We start from the raw sequence: 6,000 nt of genomic DNA on the forward strand, positions 1-6,000 counted from the left end.
CTGTGTGAGTTTAAACTGTTAAAACGTGGAGTCTCCGTTAGGTATGTTTTTACCTAAGCAAATTAAAAGAATGGCATCTGCTGCAGCTGACAAAGGACATGATTTATTATTTAACACTTGCAATTGGTTGCATATTGTGGGAAATTCAATAGCACGTATTTAAGGTGTTATTCCATGTGCAATCTCCCTCCCCCCCCCCCCCCCCGCTCCCGAAAACGCCGATAATGTATTGAGGATTGAAAATAGAAGCCAGATCGGTTGAAAGCATAATCTCGCCATGTCAATGTTTTTCGTGGGTTAATACGCATTAATTAGGTAAACGTAATGGATAATAATTCTGAGAAAAGGTGTTACAACTGTATTTTTATATATGCTTCCAGAAGAGAAGGTTTAAACAAGCACTCATTCTTTATGCTTTACTTAAGGTTCAGTGATAAACTACTGCCTAAGCGATTCAGGTCTTATTGACTTTTTCTCTTCCCATTGAAACGGGAGAGAAACATGTTTGATTTGGTAGTTTACTCAAGTTACCATATAAATATTACCTGGGATAAAAATGTCTTTCGAAGGCAAAGTACTAACGTAGTACTATATTGTAACAGGCCTATTAAGGCCCAAAATTTGTCTTGGATTTACCTCCTTCCCACCCTACAAGTTAAACCTTTTGTTCGTTCATGATGTCTTTTCACACATACATATGACAGTTTGGTATGGAATTTAAGGCATTTTTTTTTTATCCTTCAAGCAAATAATGATGTGATCTGATATTGTTTCCATAAACTCTTGGCATGTGACGTCTGACGTCGAACTTTTAAGAACTTTTACTGATTTTTTAAAAATTATTTATCACGTGTCAAGACATACTAGGGGCCTTTGTTGGCGTTTCCTTATTCATATTGTTTATGGGTTTTTTTAGAATTAAGAAGCTATTGCTATTTTTCTGGTTATTGCACTTGTCGGTATAGTTCATATTAAAGAAACTTTCAAGTGTATTTTTACTTGATTGAGTAAATGATTGAGTGGTAATGAGCTCCGATATGAGTAGAAAACACAGCCCAAATTTATAGTGAGGCATTAAGCGAGCGTCCTCGTTTAATTTCGATATTTTCTTTAAAATATTTTATATTTCTCTAAGATATTTTATATACCATAAACTGGCTTCATTCAAATCCTAAGTGTTATGTAGAACAAATATGAGCCAAAATCATTTAAATGATAAAAAAGGATGATATAACCTACCCTAAATTCGACGGTTATTTAGATGATACCTTTAAAAAATGTCTGACCCCTGTACAAGTTTTGGTAGGAGTATATTGTGCTCATTGTGACCCCTTTTGCATGATGATTAAGGTTTATGTCCGAAAGTATTCAAAGGGGATTTTCTTCACCTCCTCACCACCCGTTATGCGATTAGACTCAGGCAGCACTTACCCCTTCCTCAGGCAAATTTCACCGAATTCCAGTTACTCCATAGCTGAACTCAATGAGAGTTTGGCCTTGGCAGAGTCGATGTTGAATAAGACCCATTGTTATTTTTAGTGTTTGTATTATTTTATTGGTCATAATATTTTCCTAAGGACAGAAGAATCTATAGGTGTATATATTTAAATCTATATTCATATAGGAACACAGAGTTAACCATATGGAAGCGAAGATAAACCCTTATATATGCTCTGTCTTATATACGCTACTATATATACACTACTAAATATACATAGATATTCTTTATATACTTATAGAATATATAAAATATATATACACATATATAGAATATAGAAATATACAATTTATTATCTATATAATTTTTCACAATAGGTTCTGGGCAGATTTGTATGTCCAGTGCTCTTGTTTTGAAGAATGTTTTCCTGTGGTGAAGGTGCCAGGGTAAACGGGTCAAAAAGTGGTGGAGAACTGGGTTAGCAAAAGGTGAAGGTGAAGATCATTAGAGGTTTTAGGGCTGGCTGTGGCTGTTCTGCTGGGTTTGTGTGGCTGTGCCCAGAGGGCGGAGTTCCTGCATATTCCTACCTCACCGGAGAACCTGCCCTCAACTCCACTGCAGTTTATTCCAGACAGATGGGACCCTCCAGAAAGAAAACCTGCCCAGCAATCTCAGCAAGCCTTCCCGCCAGCAGGGTAGGTGAAGTTAAAGAAAACCTCCACTACTTCTCCCTACGGGCAGATCCCTGTGATGCGAATTAAAATACATGACAGACTTCTGTCTACACATACTATTTTCCTCAACCCGAATAATAACCAGCTCGCCTGCACGACTGAAGTAGAGTTTAAAAAACACCGGTTACATCTGAACTGTTTGTGCCCAAAGTTAGGATTGTTCCTCTTCTCCCTCCCCCGCCCCCCTATTTAATTTTAACCAGGTAAGCTGCACATTTCTTCATTATTTTATAAATTCTGCCGGAAAATCTATGAGTTTATTTTTAACTTTATTTCTTTTTCTAGTTAAGAGGACTAAAGCCAAGGAAGTGACACATGTGCAGTGTTTTGTTTGGCTTTTTAAGACGCTGGGCAGAACTACCTGTACCTGCAAGAAAAGAAAGGATGCCAGGGTGATGGCGATACTTTTTCGTGCAGACCTGGTGAGTGTACATTTTATTCCTCTGCACTGGTAAAACGGCTGTGCTCACTGGTATCAGCAATATTTACACGTAGATCTTGGGACGTGATTGATCTTTTCGATCTCACCATAAAGTAGAAGTATGCTTTAACGTGAACAATTTAATACGTGCGTTCCTTTTCCAGAATTAAAGCTGCTATTTAATCGAAATCTTAGTAATAGATGCCGTTTCGGTGTATGTGCTGGAGGGGAGGTGGGGGTGGACTGTGTTTCTAAAAAGTAAAAAATAAAATAACAACATTTAACTTTGGGGTTTTACAAATAGGGATAGGTTTTTCGCGGGGGAAGGGGGAGTTACGCCTTTCGGGTATAGTGGAAATATTGTTAAGTTTCCGAAACGCACAGGAAGCTACTCTTGTCAAAAATTATATGAGAACAAAGATGGAGACTTTTAAAATAATGTATATAAAACTAGCATCGCCTTTCCTCTGGATATACCAGCAGGCAAACGCTTGCCCCCAGAAATGGAGAGTGAATCACTTAACAATTTCAAGCTCCACTCTAGAGATTGAGGGGTTTTTGTTTTATTTTATTTTATAATAGATCAAGGCATTTCTGCTCGTCTTTCCCCCTGCCCTCCCCCCCCGCCCTAAAATGCTGTGCCCCTGCGTGCCAGAGATATTGAGATTTTAATCTATTTAGGTGCTATACTTTGTAAAACGAGAGGGTGGTGACAGTATTGTCCTGCTCGATCTATGGATTTGACAAACTTGATCATATCTCCAGGGGAAAAAAAAACCCTGCTTCTAGACTGACTGAAGTTCTGGCTTTTATGCCTTCGAAACGGCTTGGGGGGAGGGGGGGGAGAACAATACACCTTGCCCGACTCCATTAATGATTTTAATTCCCTTGTTCGCAATTTGTAATCTCATGAAAATAATTATTTTTAATACACCAATTTAAGTTACCAAAACGCAGTGAGATAAGACACCTGCTGAAGGTAATCAGAGCAAATGGTAATGAAGTATTGAGGGGTGGATCTCCCCATTCACATTGCTGGAAATGGAAGCCGTGTACAGTTCGTTTTCCGGGGAAATTTATATACAAAGCATGACTTAGCTTTCAAGAGAGTTGACAAATTGTTGACAGTTTGGCAGAAACCTGCCTATAGATTAAATTGGTTCCGTAAGGTATAAATAAGACATTTGTTGATTTCTTTACAAATGAGTTTGGATTTAGAAATTTATAGGTTTATATATTGGTGCTTATATCGATATGCTTCTATCGGTCACTATAGCTATCTCGGTCGTTCATCCAGTGCAAAGCTGCTGTGAGAGAGACAGCAATAGGGATAGCCGTAGATGGTTAGATCGAGAGGTATATAGATATAGCTATCGCGATGGATATGCTACGCTTGCCGTCCTCAGAAACAATGTGAGCAGTGAGGAGTCTGCCGTGCCTGGGAGCTGCTCTCAAAGCAGCAAGGTGAGGGCGCTCTTGTCAAACAGGAGAGCTGGAGTTCCTTGCTTGTCACACACATACAGGTTCGATTTTCAGGTGCCAGAGAAAATGAATGTAGAGCAAAGCCATTTAAAAAAAAAAAAAAAAAAAAAGTAGATTCTTAGTGTTTACACAGTGCCTGTTTCAGATCTCAGCACTTTATCTGCCAGTTGCTAAAACTTTGTTTTCCCTGTGGTAGACATTTTTAAAAGGATTTTGCCCCTTTCTCTTTCCTGTTCCTCACCAATTTGGCAATGACTCTTACAGTGATTCGGCTGATCTGCTTCTCAGGCAAAGTTTACATTTGCTTTAACGATACATACCGTTCGGTGATCGCAGCTGGGGACGGGTCGTGTTGGATTTTTCCTGTGAGCTGACAACAATATGGGAATCGTGTATTAAAGCACAAAACCCAAGCAACTGCCTTCTTGCCCCTTTTACAATGCCATTTAACAGAACACAGCATCTGAGGAAGTCACCTCAATAAAACACTGGAGAAATGTTACAGATATCAGTGTTTTAATTTAACGAAAGGATTATCAAAAACATCTTAATGGTGTATACATATAATTACCTCGCCAAGGCTATCAAATAAAATAGGAAGCATTTTTTTCTATTATTAATGAGCAAGGTGGAGATATACTATTAAACGTTTTTTATTATTATTATTAATAATAATAACAATAAATTAATTACTAATAATTCTGTGGATGAGTGCCAGGACACATTACAATACTTAAAATAGGATTCCTTCTGTTTATGCCTCGCTGTTCTTAATTCTAGCGGACAGATTTAATTAATTTAGGATATACGGTCACACATGAGGCTGAAAAAAACTTACATTTGTCATCCTGCACTAAAAATATTAGTAAATAACTCCAATAAAGTTAACTGAAAATTGCTGCTTAATGTTAGGACTGATATTAAGTGCATTCCTCATTCAAGCGAATCTGACTCATTCAGGTCAATAGGGGTTTGGAACTGCAAAGAAGGCAGGGACCCGACGGGCTGTTGGTTTTATTTTCTGTTGCACTGCATTCAGCAGATATCCTTTGCACGGTGACAGGAGCCGGTGAGAAGAGCCGGATCTGCCGAAGTCTTGTGGAACAGGAGCTGGTGGAGCTCCGACGGTTTTTCTCGGGATTCTGAGCTGAGTCGGAAAAGTTGAATTCTGTAGGCGAGACCCTGGCTAAATTCCCGGCTGACTTCAATGGGGCCAGGACGTCCACCCAGAAATGATCTGATAGAGGGTATTTAAGGTTAAATGGTCGATTACATTCATCATATACAATGGCAGATAAGATTGCCTTTAACGGCCAAAAAAATCGTGTTAGGATCTGCACTTAAAAAAAAGTCACATAATTTTTCAGTGGATTCAAGGAGAGGCTCAAACCCTTTTTTAAAAAAAAAAAAATTGTAACCGCATGTAAATAGTTAAACCCTGCCGTTAAAATTCGCGTTTTCCAAATGGCTACAATATTTTCGAGAATTTAATACGAGTAATACACACCCGGACTGCCCTTTTCAGGTAAAAATCTCAGTGATGTTATAGCAAAGATGGCATTACCCTCTTTTTTCTCCCTAGGTGCGCGCGCGCACACACACACACTTCCAAACAGGCGTGTCAGTTCCACCAAGGAGACTCTTTAACTGAATATGTTAACTAAACAAAAGCTGAAACAATTATATGCTGACAGATTATTAGAGGAATCTGTTCAAGGGAATAAATGCAGACCTGATTAAATGTATCAGATAATAACTAATATTTGTTCATGCTATGGCTTGTAGCTGATTTTCAAATGCTATAGTGGTTAGAAAACCTAATTTTGTTCTTCTGAATGCACTTCCGCTGTGTGTGCGTCTTGAAGGGAGAATCTCAGTGACATGAAATGGAAATTGTATTTTTGTTATCAGACGTTACATATTAA

Source organism: Caretta caretta, chromosome 6, assembly GCF_965140235.1.
Source record: "Caretta caretta isolate rCarCar2 chromosome 6, rCarCar1.hap1, whole genome shotgun sequence".
Lineage (NCBI taxonomy): Eukaryota > Metazoa > Chordata > Testudines > Cheloniidae > Caretta > Caretta caretta.